Source organism: Pinus tabuliformis, chromosome X (assembly GCF_031772625.1).
Source record: "Pinus tabuliformis cultivar Carrire ecotype Pingquan chromosome X, CPIR1, whole genome shotgun sequence".
NCBI lineage: Eukaryota > Viridiplantae > Streptophyta > Pinopsida > Pinales > Pinaceae > Pinus > Pinus tabuliformis.
Genome location: NC_142308.1, coordinates 1,411,655,520 through 1,411,672,467, shown reverse-complemented (window position 1 = coordinate 1,411,672,467; position 16,948 = coordinate 1,411,655,520). Strand labels below are relative to the sequence as shown.

The window sequence follows — 16,948 nt, the reverse complement described above, 5'->3', positions numbered from 1 at the left end:
CAGAAATAAATTATTTCCCTTTTATTTCATGTAAAATTGGGGAATATAGATCTGGTAGAGGAAACTAGGAGGGGACCTTACACGTGGTATCAGAGCTTAGGTTCAAAATCTAGACCTTGAAGCCGTTACTTTATCAAAGGTCATAGCCAAAACCAAAGCAAGTAGTACCCTCTTGATATCCCCAACCTAGCATCTTTCCTATCATGTCATCGAAGTAGTAAACAATATTCATCCGAATAATCAGATCATGAACTCAGAAATCTTTCATTTCAAGTTCCCTATTTAAATGGGCTGCATGTGTGCATCAACATCTTTCACTTCAGTGTCTTCTTGCATTTTTTCTTGAGAATCTATCTGTCTATTTAAACTGCATATATGCTTCACCCCTTCCATGATTTTCTCCAACCATCTATCACGTGACTTCACTCCAGTTAGTACATTTTGATTCAACAGAATGGTATAAGTCTCAGAAGCATTTCCCCACTATCCATCATTCATAGAGCTTCCTGGTGTTTCTACTTTTCCAAACGGTTTTGATCTCCCTGTTGCATCTTCATCTCTAAGTGTGTTTATAGGTGTCACAGTCTTCCTTCGAACCTGTCTTTTGTTCATTTCAGACTCCTCTAGATCAGGGGAAAATTCATCTGACTCAACATCAGGGAGTTCTCCCAAAGCCTTGCGAGTTTTTTTTTTGCACTAGCAAATCAATTTCTTTCTGCTTCATAATCTTTGTTAGTTAATTTCCAAAGTTTTCTCACAACTGTGTCATAAACCTGTTGCACAATAAAGCCTGGATGCTTTGTGTGGGGAGGAAGTTGCTTGTTTAGTGGAATAAAGTGCACAACACATTTGTGCATAACAGATTCTGCAGGCACTTCATCATGATGGAAACTATAAAATAGTTCACGTGCATCATGTGCTTGCCAGCTTCCTCCTCCTTTCCTTTCAGCTTCCTCAGGCCGGTAAAACCATTGGCCTACAACAGCAAGAGAGCCATCTTTTGCTTGCTTTATATCCTTTATTATAGCAACATATGGCTTCTCATTTTTTCTCTTCTGGGGTTACCAACACAGGGTCCTCCAATTCATATCGACTTCCGTCGAGCTCAAATGCAGCAAAATGCACCGTGATGCCTCGTCCCCTACTGGATTTTCTAATGGGTTCTCCAATGGGTCTCAGGTCCAGACCTTGGTCTTCGTCACTACCCTTTGATCTCTCCTCTTCCTTGTATTTCTCCTTTTCTTTTTCTGAAGTGGGTTTTGCAGTGGGAGCAAAAGCAGGAATGTTGTTATCATCTTCTTCGTCACTGCTATGGGAGACATGAGCCAACCACCTCTTTCCCATTGTGTATTTTCATGCGGCTGCTTCTCCCTATATTCTGCATTCTGTGATGGTAACAATGGGTTGCATGTGTGCCTCAACTGCGAGTCACTTTCAAAGTTATTAATAGCATAAGTATATTTATTAGGAGCATAATATTTTTCTAAGGACTCTCTTAGAGTAGACATAAGAAGACCTTCATCATGAAGAAATATCTTTCTTTTGTCTGGAGTTACATTCACATCATATGTTGTAGTGGGAAGGATGAAATTTAAGATGACCATAGGGTATTGCTGAGAGTTATAAGATTTGTATAGCTTGATGAGCCTCACAAATGGGTAGTTATATGGGCTCATTTTATCTCCTAACCTAGTCAAATCAACCATTCTCTTAGCCTTTTGTATGATTTTCTGATTATATTCATGCTTATAGAGTGAGATGAGTTAGTTATGATGCTATGTGGTCTAACATGTGTTTAATGCAGATTATTGATGAATTTCGAGGTCAAAGTCAAGGATCCAGTGGAAAAATGGCAGCAATAACTTGAATTTGACAAAGGAGAGGACTTATAGGAGGGAACCCCCTCATTTATTACTCCCCACTTTGAATTCCCCTTCATTCAGCTCGGATTACAAGCATCCAAACAATGCATTAGAAGGCAGTTAAGCAACTGAAAGATGACTGATGATTATCTCGCTTTTTGGGAGCCAAGCCTCCCTGATTTTAAGGAAGTTGTTGGTAACTTCATTTTTATAAGTAGAGATGCTTAGGACCTCACTAGGGTAGGATTTTTGTTGTATTTTTGCTCATGTAAACTTTGCTCTAACCTCGAGCTTATTATTTTGTGACAGTCTCATGTAATCTTGTTATTGTTTTGATAATAAAGATGGAATCATTTTTTAGCTAGAACTGAGTTACCATAGAGGGCTGAAGCTCTTGGGTTAGGGCCCAATCCAAGTAGCCAAGCTCCTCTTTACTTGTATTTGTATGTTTTATTTTAATTTCTAGATTAGGGTTTTGTTAAATGTATTTCTTTTATGGTTAAGAATAGGTTGCTTTTGATGATTCAATAGTTTGCTTCCATTTGTGCTTTCTGTAGCACATTAAGAAGTGATAAAGGGAAGATTCGAAAGGCTAGCAATAGTGCCTTGGCCTCTCTTCCTCCCTTTGGGACCATGATTTGAGGCAAAGACACTCTTGCTGCCCCAAAAACACAGATTTTCGTCATTCATAGGACTTCTAGTGTTTGCAGCTTTTTGGTTGGTTAATAGTCTAGTTTTGCTTTGCTTTAGATATTCTTCATCATGCTCACTTATTTATTTACAATATTCTTCTTTCATGCTTTCCTTTCCTGTAGCACTTCTCAACATTTCCTTTCATAGATCATAGTTTAGACTATTTGATGCAAAACTTTGTTTTTCTAGATGCACTCATTTCATTGCTTATTTGATCTTATTGGTTGATTGTTAGTCTCTTTGCAGCAGATATATTCTAGCAGTAGGCCAGCCTATTAGCCATCACATCCTTGATCCAGATTTAAACAGGAACGCAACAAATTACAGAGATAACCATATACACAAAGATGTAGCGGAAATAATACTTCTTTTCATTAATGGAAAATACTGAGATATGCTTACAACCAGAAATGGAAATAAACCAGCTAGGGCGATGGTAGCTTATCTCTGAGAAGAGATGTGGTGGCTACATGCCTCTGAACTATGTTACAATGAGGCTCGAAGGCCTATTTATTGTTGAGAAACAATGGAAAACCCTTAACATTCCAAAACCTAACCCTAGAAGATGAAACGCCAACTGTGGGCCCCATTTGGGTAAATTGGTACACCAACTTCCCAGGGTCGTAACTTTGGCATACGATCTCCGTTTGATGCGTACAATAGCTCGTTAAAAATATCTATCCGAGCACTGCCACTTTGGGAGGCAACATGGGTCCATGGACCCATGTTGCCCCAGATTTCCCAAAAAACTTCGTTTAGGGCCTCAAAACGGCTCCGGAAGTTCAGGACCCGAAAAACTGCTAAAAATAGTAAGTTGTGCTACAATTAAGGAAACTGAAAATGCTGAGAGAAACAATGGTGGGGGTCCAGGTGGACTTGGCAGGTGGCCACCAATATCCACCTGGATCAATCCTCCATCTGATCCATGCCCTACAGGTCACCCAAACCTCACCTCAGCTCTGCCTTAGTTTCCTGCATTTTTCATAAAACTTCTTCCTCTCCCCTTGAGTGAACCCAATAATCTTCCTCTCTCCCGGTGATTCATGGTAGACCTTAGGTGCCCTAAAACCTCATCCCAACCTTCATCCACCTTTTTCACCCCTCTCACACCCTAAAAATAGTGAAAAATTCTCTCGGCCTCCTCTTGTAGTTGCCTTGTTTCCCCCCTATAGATTTCTTATGTCCTCCTGTAGATTTTCTTGTAGGATTTCTTTTGAAGGCCGAGTGTGGGAAAAGCATCTAGAAGGCCACCCAAGACCTCCTAGGACCCATACACACCATCCTACATCCTCTCATGTCCCAAAACCACCATCCAACACCACCTATTTGCTGCGACATTCACAAACAATAAATTACATGCATGTCAAATTCACATAAAAATCCAAAAAGATGTTTTATGCTTATCTACTTCCAGAAATAGATTAGTTAGATGTTGTTTACTTCCCTGAGTAGGTAATGGCATTCTTTTCATGGTTTTCATAGTGCTTTCTGCAAAAGTTGGATTAGTTGGTTAATTAGGGTTTACTAGGTTTGCTTTACATTTTAGTCTTTCTCCTTTCTGCAGTTAGAGTAGCATCTATAGAGTAGTCTTTCTTTCCTTTCAACACATACAGATCTTGTTCTGGAATCCATAGAATTTGGCCTGAGCTCCCACTAATCTTACGTTGCTTGTCCAAGTGACAACCTGCAATAAGAACTAGTACTTATGCATACAGTAGCGACGCTTCCAAGTTTGTTACGAACTACCATGTTGATAAGAGTAAAGTAGGTAGCCCAGGAGTTGTAACATGATTGCTGCATTACTGGTCCTCATCACATTTTGGCGCCATTGCTAGGGAAGCATCGAAATATTCTATGATTACTAATTTCTTCTATTTTTCTATTGCAACATTCTGCTAATAGTTTATTTCAGCAAAAGTAGACTAGTCCTTTCTTTTCCTTCAATTCTACATTTCCTTGCTTCCTTTTCAATTCTGCAAATTTCATTTCAGCAAGAGTAGACTAGCCTTTCTTTTCCTTTAGTTCTGCATTTACTTGCTTTCCTCTTCAATTCTGCAAATTTCATTTCAGCATGTTCATTTCAGTTAGTTGCAATTTGTTTTGTTCAATCACCATTTCAGTTTCTGCAGGTACTATCACTGTGGGAAAAAAGAAAAACCAACCAAAAATATTTCCTTTCATGCCTCGTAGGAATAGATATAACTCAGGAAATTTTTTTCCCAACACCCCCACTGCTTCACACAACCAACCTTCTCCCTTTTTTGGTAGTTGTGATTAAGAAGAACCCTTAGGTGAATAGCAAGGCATATTTGAAGAACCTATAGGGGAAGAAGAAGAAGAAAACATTACTTTGGAGCCAATGGCTGAAAACAAAAATTCTAGGGGGAATGGAGAGAGAATAGAGGGTACATTTCTTATTTGGGAGACCAATGGGGACACCAAAATGAAGAATATAAGCCCTTCCACCCTACCTCATTTCCATGGTCTAAATAGAGAATATCCTGACACCTTTTTGTTTGAGTTTGTTGTTATCTGTCAAACCTATGACTATGCAAAAGATGAGAAAAATTTGAAACTGTTCCCTTTTACTCTCAAGGATGCAACACTACGTTGGTTCATGGGATTAACTGGTAATAACATCACAACTTGGGCTCAGATGCAGCTAGCCTTTAACAACAAGTATCGAGACTATTGTAGGTGAAAAGATACTAAAGAAGAAATTTTCTGAATGACCATAGAAAGTGATGAGTCCCCGGAGGACTATGAAGAGAGGTTCCAGCTCAGTTACAAAGGGATCGGGTGTACACTTGACCCTGAGTCTCTGAAGCTAGTCCTGCTAAGGGGGACTCAAGAAGATCTTTTAGACACCCTCCATCTATTGGCCAGGGGAGACATCTACCAACTATCCTATGAGTACATAAAGAGTGTTTTTAGAAACCATTCTAGAGCAGCTAGAAAGAAAAGTAAGGGGCATCAACCCATAGTCAGTACCTCTTCCTCTAACACATCCATTAAAGGAGAAATTGGAAATATGTTGGAAGACTTCAAGAGTGATATGTTGTAGACTCTTGACATGCAAATGGATACCTTTCATATCAAAAGGAAACAAGAGGAAGTAGAGCTGGCTTCGACCATTTTTTGCCCTAGATGCACCAGAAGGCATCTTGGAATGAATGCCCATTGAACTCTATAGAGGTTTTTTCAGTCTGTGAAGAAAATCATTCTACAGATAAGTGCCCTTCCTTACCCAGACTTAAAGTTGTATATCAAGGGGCTGAGAGAATCATTGAACAACTCTATTACATAAACCAAAGGAGGCCGCATGGACCTAGCCCATACCAACAGGGGATGCAGGGGACATCTCGGGCATACTACAACCCCAACCAAGTCACTTCCATACCTTCTTGGGGCCCTCCTACTCATCCTTCCTAGTCCATGCCTCCTCCTTGGTCCTTCACATCTCACTATCATGCCCAACTAGCCACCCATTCATTTCAACCCTATTCTCAACCACAACCTCAGTGGAATGCACCTCATGAGGGATGGAGACCCAAATACAACTATCTTCCCACTCTTTTGCCTCCACCACCTTTGCAAGCACAAAGGCTACCTCCTGTTCCACCAAACCAACCCCAAATTCCTACCCAACTGAATCCGAACCCGAACAATAAACAGGCTCAGCAAGTGTATAGTTGGGAACCATCATGCCCAACTTATGTTGTGGAGATTCAAGAAATTAACTTGCAATCTAGGAAAGTTCTCCCAGATTGCCAGCCTCCACCAAGAGAGGTTCGGGAAGATAAAGTGGAAAGTGAACGGAAAGCAATTCCACCCTTTCCGAAGAGACTATCCATGATAGTCCAGCCTACCCCAGAAGAAACTAAACTCCTGGGAGAATTGAAACATTTATGTGTGAACATACCACTTCTCTGAGCCATAAAAGATGTGCCTATCTACAATATGTTGATCAAAGAAAAGTGCTTTAGGCATCCAGGAAGGCACAAGAGAGATGCTCCAACCATCAATGTCATCGGGAAACTATCCAACATGATGTTAGGGTAGGTAATCTATCCAAAATATTTGGACCCTAGAAGCCCAGTAGTTGATGTCCACATCAATTGCACCATGATCTCACACACATTGATTGATCTGGGAGTTGCCATTAATGTGATGAAAAAAGACACAATGCTCAAACTCAACCTCCAGGGCTCCTTGAGGAAGACCATGACCGTGCTATAGCTAGCAGACCACTCCACCATGACCCGTGAGGGGATTGCGGAATATGTGATGGTCTCCATTGATTCTTGGGAGTACCGTGCTAATTTCTTAGTTCTCCAGCCAAAGAAAAACATCACTGGGTATCCTCTCATTCTGGGAAGACCGTGGTTGGCTATCATTGATGCCTGCATCAGCTGTCGAGCTAGGAACATGACCATAAAGAATGGGCACGTGTCCAAGCCGTTAATCCTATATCCTCCTGCCCAACCCTTGCTAGAACATGATCTACCTCTCTAGTTAGAGGAGGAAGATGAGGATGAAGTCTATTCTACACCATTTTGTGCATTAGAAATCGCCATTGGAGATAAACAACAAGATGAGGATGATATGATTGAAAATCTGATTCAAAATCAACCTCCCAATGTATCCCCATTAGAGGAAATAGGAAGAGAAACCCAAAACAACCCCTCAACTAATCTCAGAGTGGCCGACTCCACTTTTCTCTGTGTTCAGAATATATAGTTCCACCCAGAAAGAACCTTGAAAATCAATCCATCCCTATCCACTTCCCAGGAGAAGGAACTATGTAGCCTGCTGAGAAAGCACTTGGGTGCCTTCACCTGGAGTTATAAGGAGATGAAGGGAATGCACCCTTCAATATGTACTCATCATATATACATCAAGGAGGCTTGCAAGCTCAAAATAGGATGAATCTAGCACTTAAAGATATTGTTAAAGAAGAACTGCAGAAATTTCTTGATGTAGGATTCATCTATCCCATCTCTGAGAGTGAATTGGTATCTCCTTTGGTGCTAGTGCCAAAGAAAAATGGTAAGTGGAGAATCTATGTCGACTGTCAAGAATTAACAAAGCCACTAAAAAGGACCATTTTCCTTTACCTTTCATAGATCAAGTGTTAGACAGTCTGGCAGGGAAAAAGCTTTTTTCTTTCCTAGATGGGTTTAGCGAGTACAATCAGATTCAAATCATCCCAGAAGACCAAGATAAGACCACTTTCACTTGTCCTTGGGGTACCTTTGCATACCAGGTCCTTCCTTTTGGTTTGTGTAATGCTCCAACCACTTTCTAAAGAGAGGTATTGAGTATATTCTCTTAATTAGTTCATGATGCAGTAGAGATATACATGGATGACTTTACTCCTTATGGCTCTGACTTTCAAGAAGCTTTATCTAACCTAGGAAAAGTTCTAGACAAGTGTATTGAGATGAACCTATCCCTCGGTTTGGAAAAATTTTATTTTTTGGTGACTGAAGGGATAGTGTTAGGTCATGCAATATCTCAGCAGGGACTGCAGGTGGACCCCAAAAAAATTGCCATCATCCAAAGGGTCCTACCTCCTCAAAAGGTGAGAGATGTCAAAAGTTTCCTAGGATTAGCTGGGTATTACATGAGATTCATTAAATATTTTAGTAAGCTAGCCTCTCCTTTGTTTGGCCCCTTAGGTAAAGATGTCAAGTTCATATGGTTGGAAAAATTTCAAGAAGCCCTAGATACCTTGAAGAGCAAGCTCATCACTGGCGTAATTTTGAGAGGCCCAAACTGGACCCTACCTTTCCACATTCACACAGATGCCTTGAACAAATAAATAGGAGCAACTTTGGGACAAATTGACGAAAAGTTAGCTTATGCCATATGTTGTGTGTGGAGCATGATTGTTTTGAGGTCTTTTGTTTCAGCCGAATGTATACCCCAGGAAGTTTTCACACCCCTCCATGCGGGGGGGACTTGTCCTCCCCGCAGGGGTCTAGGGGGGCCAATCCGCCCTGGTTGGGGGTCTGGGGACCAGCGGTCCCCTGGCAAGGGTTTGACGGCAGTGCCCCCAAAGCCAAAAATAGATGTAAAATTGCCTTGTAAAAGTATAGTAATTTCTAGTCAATCTGGGCCGTTCATTAGGTCGATGATCTGACGATAGAACTTATGTTTAGTTTAGGGTTTTTTTCCCTAGAAGGCAACCCCTCTATTTTATGAGGGAATTGTATTTGAGGCTGAGATATAGATGTGTATTCTCTGAGCGAGAAATAGAGAGGTGAGACTGTGAGAGAAAACAAAGGATATTACAGCGGATATGTTGTAGGTTGTGTCTCTTCATTTTGTTGGATAATAGAAAGGAAGGATTGGCTATTCAGGGTGGACGTAGCCCAAACTGGGTGAACCATGTATATCTGTGTCTCTCTTGTTTTATGTGTTTTCTGGGTTTATATTTCTGCAATATTTTAGGTGTTCCATTGCTCCGTAATATATAATTTTCTAACACCATATACTTTATAAGCAAAAACTTGTCAAAGGTAGAGTTAAACTATACAGTGACTCGGAAGGAACTCCTAGCTTTCACGCATTCCTTAAACAAATTCAGACATTATATCACATGCTATCAAACCTTTGTGCACACTGATCATGCTACAATTAGATATTTAATGAAAAAACTAGATGTAAATGCTTGCATTATTAGATGGTTTCTTTTACTGCAGCAGTTTGATTTGACCATTATTGATAAGCTTGGTAAAGAAAATGTTGTTGCTGACTTTTTGTCTAAAGTAAACTTTCTTGTAGGTGAAGAAGGAATGGTGGATGACCAAATGCCAAATGAACATCTATTTTCTATCTCAGAACTCTCTCCATGGTTTTCTGATAGAGCAAACTGCTTGGTTTCAGCACAGTTCCCACCACACCTATCCTTAAAAGAGAAGAGTAAGATAGTAAAGAAAACCGGCCCTTTCACTTGGATTTGGGGCAATCTCTTCAAACTTTGCCTAGATTAGATCTTGAGAAGATGTGTCAGGGAGGAGGAAGTCTTTGAAATCCTCCGGACCTGCCATGATGGGGCTTGTGGAGGTCATTTCATAGCAAAAAGAACTACCTTCAAGATACTGCAAGCAGGCTACTACTGGCCCACTCTTCATCATTATGTGAGGAGATATACCAGCCAATGTGATCGGTGTCAAAGGATGGGTAAACCTACTTCAAAGGATGAGATGCCCATGCAACCTCAAATGACCTTTGAGCCATCTAAAAAGTGGGGCATGGACTTTGTGGGTTCTATTAGCCCTCCCTCAAAGCAGAAACAATACATCATTGTGTGCACCACTTACCTGAAAAAGTGGGCAGAGACAAAATCAATCAAAGTAGCAATAGAGGAAAAAGTACCTGAGCTTTTGAGAGAAAACATATTCTACAAGTTTAGGTATCCAAGAGAGTTGGTCATAGATTAAGGCAGTTAGTTTACTTCCAATTTAATTGAAGACCTGCTCACACAACATAGAATCAAACACAGGACTTCCACCCCTTACAATCCACAAGCCAATGGGTAGGTGGAGGTCACTGACAGAGCATTGAAAGAGATCCTAACAAAGGTAGTGAGCAGCAGAAAAAAAGACTGGGCAGATAGATTAGCTGAGGCCACTTGGGCCTACAACACAACATGGAAGACAACCACAGGGTTCGCACCCTATGAACTGGTCTATGGGAAGAAGGCTTTGCTGTCCATAGAATTTGAATTCAATACCTTCAAGATGGCAGCTCAGCTGGACCTATACCTCAGCCGTGCATAGAAAGAAAGATTACTTCCATGCACAGAAAGAAAGATTACTTCAGCTCAATGGATTGGATGAACATAGATTGCAGGCCCTTCTCCATATAGAGGTAGTTCAGCTTCAGAGAAAGATATGGAATGACAAAAATATCAAGGGGAAGCAATTCCAAGAGGGAGATTGGGCACTACTCTATGATTTAAGATACAAATATTTCAAAGGCAAGCTAAGGACAAGATTGCTAGGACCCTACACTATGGAGAAGTGTAATGAAAATGGTTCAGTTTTGATCAGAACCATTGATGATGAAATCGTCCCCATGCTTGTCAATGGAAATCAGTTGAAATTCTACAAGAAATCCCTCTCCAAGCAAGAGTTCATCAAAGAACTAAATAAGGCAGTGATGGTAGTGGAGCATGTCTTAGCCTCCACTTCACCCACTCACTAAAGAAACAGAAAAAAGAAATTAAAAAGTAAGGACTTGAGTGAAAACATCCATGAGGCACTTGAGTCCCATCATTAGGTTGAAAACCTCTTCTGAGGTGGCCCAGTGATGTCAAAAAAAAAGAAGAGAAAATAATAACATCCCTAGGTGAAAACATCCCTTGGAGGTGCCCAGGGCAGGCAATTAGGGTGAAAACCTCCCTGAGGTGCCCTAGTTGTTTTCAAGAAAAAAAGAGAGAAAAAGAAAAATGAATTTTCATTTGCATTGCAGGTTTGTAGGAGGACTACAAGAAGAAGAAGAAGGTGCCAAGGGAGCCTTGACCTCCACACTATCACCTATCCTACCTTCCCACACCTTTCTCCATCATTCTTGGCATTTCTTTCACCTCACTGTACTTCTTTTTAAAAAACTGTGTTTTCTACAGGAGGCTTTGTGTTTTCTACAAGAGGCTCATGTAGGAATTACAGAGAGCCAAAAATGGATATAAAAGGTAGTTTGAGGGACATGGAAGCTTCATGAGGAACTTGTAAACCCTCTGACAGTCTTCAGACCTCCTTTCCATCATTTCCAAGCCTGCATCACACCCCAAGCATCATTCTTCTTCCTGTCCATGAAAAACACAAAAAAAAACAGTTTCTTAGGAAAAGAGAAAAAAAAACAAAAAATAAGAGAGGAAGCAACACCATCCACCTCACTTGAAGCTTACATATTACCTCTCCATCTCTATCTACATCTATGGCATCATCCTCATAGCTCCAAGCATAGAAAGAAGATGAAGTTTCAAGGGGAGAAGCAGCTACAGGAGCTCTTGTAGGAATTCCTATAGTAGGTGATCCCATTAAAATTCAACATCAGTAGCAAGAGAGTGCAAACATGAAGGTTGAGAAGATGCTTGAAGCTCAAATCCAGCCAAAGAAGAACCTGCACAGGATGCAGCCACACATTAGCAAGCAGACAACATGCATCAAAAGAAACAAAGGAATGCAGTAGAGAGAGAGCCATAGTACCTCACAGCAAATACATTCAGATCACAGGTAAGTAACTAACCCGCTCCTCTGTTTGCATTTGTGTAATTAGAATTCATGCAAAAGCAATGAGATGGTTGAGGTTGAACGAGGGAAAGGTGGCCAATTAACTTGGCCACCTTCATCTAGTTGACTCCACTCATCCGAGATGTCATCCACACGTGTGCATAGTCAACTCAAGAAATATGTCAAGGACAGGGAGTGGAGGAAGTGTGAACTCCGATGCAATCATGATGGATGATTACAAGGAGGGGCCATGATGACAAGGCAAGTGGGAACCAACAGTCCGAATATGGCCAATGTATATTTTGCCAGCTCGCCCCCCCCCATCACTGGAAATATCCATAAAGGGTAATAAGTACTCCTGCTCGGGCACTATCACCACCTTTTCCTTCATTCTCTCCACGTAACTCAGCTACAACAGTCTCCTTGTGCACCCACAGCCTCGTAACCATCATCCTCCATTGATCTCTCCCATATTCCTACTCTTAGTGTTTTCTACAGGAGCATTTACAAGTTCTACAGGAGCACCTACAAGAATTCTACAAGAGGGACAACAAGCTTCTAGAGGAGGGGAATTGAGTTGTTTTGAAGGGAGAAAACATGAGTTTTAGCACAATTTTCAGTCTGAGGAGGTAGGTTTCATGCATTCCCCCATTGAATATAAATTTATGTAAGTAGTGGTTTCAACTTGAGGAGGATATAAAGCCTTTAGGAGGAAAAAATACATAAAAAAATCTTCTGCTTTTTTTTCAAAAAACACAGTCCCCTTTGTTTCTCTGTTTTTCTCAAAAATTGTTGTCTCCATATCCACATTTGGTTTCCCAAAAGAGTATAAACAAAATTATAGGAGAATTTATGAGAAAGGAGCCCACCAACTCCACCAGGCTCCATGCACATCCCCAAGTAGTGGACATATTCACAAGAGCAAATTGGATGAACTTTTTTGAGAAATTCTGAGGGTTTGATGAGGAAATTGCCCAAGAATTTGCCCACTCTTTGGTCCCTCACACAAGAACACATGCCACTGTCACCTTTAGAGGTCTTTCCATGGAGATAACCCTTGAATTTATTAGTAGGGTCACTACCCTTCCTCTTGGGCTGCCTTGGAGTAAGGATGAGAAACCAATTGGCCAGGCTGCCAAGAATTTTTTTTCCAAAACAATGAAACCCATGTAGAGGATAAAAATGGCATTAGAAGGGCTATCATACCATATCCTTGGGGTGAGGTTAGCTACCAAATAATCAATTACATTTCCTATGAGGGGAGGTACAACATTGTCTATGGTTATCACTTTATAATCCTTCATTAATTAAGGTATGACATGGACACTCGAGCACCTCAGAAGCTTAGCATCCCCTACTTCCTTCTGTAGTCCCTCATTAACTCCAACACTAAATTTCAAGTAGGGATTTCAGAGCAGCTAGCTCACCATGGGTTAATCAAAATCCTAGTGGAAGAAGCCCTCCATACATTCACACTCCCTATATCATGGGAATTCTTCCAAAACATGACAGGTGAGGATGACATAAAGGCCCTAACCTATGATATCAATACTACTAGCAGTAAGGACGAAAAGGAGCAAGGGGGAGAAGGTGAAGCCACTGGTGACATAGCAGAACAAGAAAGAAAGGAGGAAGAAACTAAGATAGAGGAGGAGAACGTTTAAGAAACGGAGTAGGGAGAAATAGAGCAAAAAGAGATAGAAAAAGAGACAGAAGGAGGAGAAAAAGAGGCAGAAAAGGCGGAACAAGGAGAAGGGTCCCCTGAGACTCTGGAAAGAGAGGCAACAACTGCCTTCACTGCCCTCAGTACACCAATCAAGCCAAAGAAAAAAATGAAAAGGCAGGCCTCCATGTATTTCAGCGCTAGGAAGAGCACAAGAGTCAAAGCAGGCAAACTTTAGCCCTCTTCAAAAATTCCAATTACAATTGAAGATTCACCCTTTGCCCAAGGAAAAGAATCCCCTTCCAGGGAACCTATCACATATGAAAGGGAGACTTCTAGATCTCCCACATCGAAAGAAAAGGTAGAACTACAAGACCCAAAAACAGTCCTACAGGAGGCTTAGACAGTTCTACAGGAGACACTGTCAAAACTACAGGAGACCCAAAAGCTTGAGAAAAAGATGGAAGGACAGCCATAGGTAAAGGAGGAAGAAACAATGCTACAAGAACCTGATCCCTAGCCTAGTCTTGCCTCCTACTACAATCTTCTTGAGGGAGGAAGGATAATTCTACAAAAATTTGCAATTCTACTATTATTTGAATTAGATAAATAGAGAATAAGAACACATGTGGATGAAAATAGCCAAATCCAATGGAGTTGAGGATATTGGCCATATGGAAAACAAACTCAGAGAAATGGGTAGAGAGTTGAGTGCTATCAGAAACAGAGAAGAAATAACAAGAAGCCACCTTGAAACTAAAAATGAATTGCTAAGGAGGCAGCTGCAAGAGAAAGAAACCCAACTGGCATGCATGGCCAACTTATCCATGGAGGCATTGCAATGTAGAACACCAGAAAAATCCTATGGCCTATATCTCAAATACCAATGGTTACAATTCCAGATAAAGACTTTAGCACAAAGAGGCACAATGCATTTCCAAGATTACAGGAAGTTTATGGATCTGTGCGACCAAAGCACATCAGAAGATAAGGAAAATATGGTAGAATTCTAGCTACATAACATGGCCCTCACAGACATGAAAGCATGGGACCCCAATGCTAGACTAGGGGACCTGCAACTAATGGCCATGGCCTCATGGATGAACCATGAAGAGTTGAGGGAAAAAAAAATAAGAAGATTTACTTAGACAGCCATTCACATAGACAAACTGTCGATCTCCTGAAGCCCTTCCACTTCCAGATCCGGGCTTAGACAGAAATCCTTCAAGATGGCATCCATCTGAGACACATATGTCTAAAGGGTCTAAACATGCAAGTGTCTTGGTACCAAAAACTGTTACTATATTATCCTTAATGGAACCACTTCCCTGTGTTCTTAAAACCACATTCTTGGCATTTTTTCCTATCACATTAGTGCAAACAAATCAGACACCTTTGGAAATAAGAGCATAAGCATGCAATAGGGATAGAAGTTAGCCATATTCTCGGCGAATATTTCGACTGAACTCCTTATACCTTACAGGCAAAGATGAAAACAATTTTGTCACTGTAACAATAGTACCAATCTGACGTGCCATACTTTTCTGGGAAGAAATCAAACCTGAATGGTCAATTGTCAATTGTGTACCAACAGTTTCATGCCTTGTTCTAGTTACAATGGTCACATCTCCCAAAGCACAAAGTGAACTTAATACCTCTTCTCGGTGCGTTCTAATTGATTCCAAGTATCGGCAAAGCTCAGCCATCCTAATAGGGTAATACATGGTACCCATCCGATTCATTTAGTAAGTGGTGTTATGGAACGTTGGTGAATGCTATGATGTATGAAGCCCATACGCTAATGCTCTCTCTACTCTATGTGAGTTACCCTTCCATTCGTCCGATGCAGTAAGTCTAAGAATGAGCAAGCATCATCACATCCATATCCTGGCAAAGCTGTCTGTCTGGATTCATTCATCAATAATATATGGGGGTTTAGTTCAGCCCGACAAGAGGCACGATATTGCCACACCCCCAATTCTTGCCTCAAGCAAGTGTATTCAATCAAAGGCCTGTGCAAAGAATGCTCTAATTTCAGGGAATTGAAAACCAACTGGTATATAAGGTCAAGGCGCTAGGTTGTTGGTATAGGTCCGAACATCAGTATTAGTGTAGGCCGGTAAGTTCAGTAAGTGCTCTGACCCAAGCTCGTACAATGCTCAAAGTTAAGATCAGTGAACTAGTCTATCAAGGTTTTTTAAGACAACATGAGTTGGTTTCTATTGCACATAAAGTAATCCAAGTGGATATCCAATCAATAGAAAGTAGTAAGTGCCTACCTCCTCTCCTTACCACTCAAATTGAATGATTCTCGGCCTGCATGCGTGTTTCAGTGGGTATGTTCACCCTCATCGTCAATGGTGAATCAGAGGGTAATGGGTACCTAACCTCCATCCTGTGGATCGGCTCTTGGCTAGCATTAACGGGTGGCTAATGAGGTTCTATCGGCGGGCTCAATGAGTTCAACTATGATTGGCAGGTCTGATTAGATGGATTTGATCATTGCTTCAGTCGGCTCTGTCAGGAAGCTCTGTCCCTTGCCGGTGCCGTATTTATTTCCAGGTGGATGTGGGGTCGTGAAGGTGAGTTGGCAATGTTGGGTGTGCCCTGCCTAGTGGTTGTGGTACCTTCTTCGCAGTGTGGTATTTCTATCCATCCCTCGGTCACTTCTTAGCTTGTTGGATGGATGTGTGATGTGGTGAAGGTGAGTCGTCTCAGTCCTTTGGTATTAACCTCTATTCTTGTCTGGTGGGTAAGGTTGTTATCGTCCATCCGATAGCCCACCCTACCCCAAACTATGTGATCTATAGTCTGTCTGTTGCACCGCTTCAGCTCCAACTAATCCAAAGGAAATCAACGATTGCAGGTCAAAAAAAAGTTGAAATCTTGGAAGTATGATACTTGAGAGTCACACTCTGATAATTGTCAGGTGAAATACCACAACCATTATCTCCAACCTCAAAGGATTCTCCTCCATACTCTTTTAGTTTAACCTCAATGTTGCTTGCTCCTGCATCCAAGCTATTTTCTACAAGTTCCTTAACAACACTTGAAAGGTCTAGAATAACTTGTCCAAAACATATTCTGTGCACATCTGCTTTATTGATAGGTTTGATGATTGTTGAATCTGCCCTTCCATCCATCCTCAGACATAAAATGATCCAATCAATTTTTCACATAACATTAACCTGCATGAGTATCAGGACTTGTAATCAATGCATCTTATAAAGTAAAAATCCGCACTTTAAAGTCCAATGCAGAACAACACTTTAGTTTTATACTTTACCTTGTCTAAAAAGTCTATTGAAAATGCAGATATGATGGACAATTCTGATCAGTGAGAACTTCATATAAACAATCCAATAGTTATAACAACAGCAATTTGGCCAGATTTGAAGTTTCTTGTGACTTCAAAGAATTAATATTTACATCAACTGCAGAGACTGCTAACTGGCTTCTCTAGTCTGCAAGATTGTTTTTAAATAAGG

At 40.9% G+C, this 16,948-nt stretch overlaps 1 pseudogene; it reads right to left on the bottom strand.

Moving 5' to 3' along the window:
* Positions 1 to 282: 282 nt before the first annotated feature.
* On the bottom strand, positions 283 to 16,603 carry LOC149145320 (DNA mismatch repair protein PMS1-like; annotated as a pseudogene).
* Positions 16,604 to 16,948: the final 345 nt, after the last annotated feature.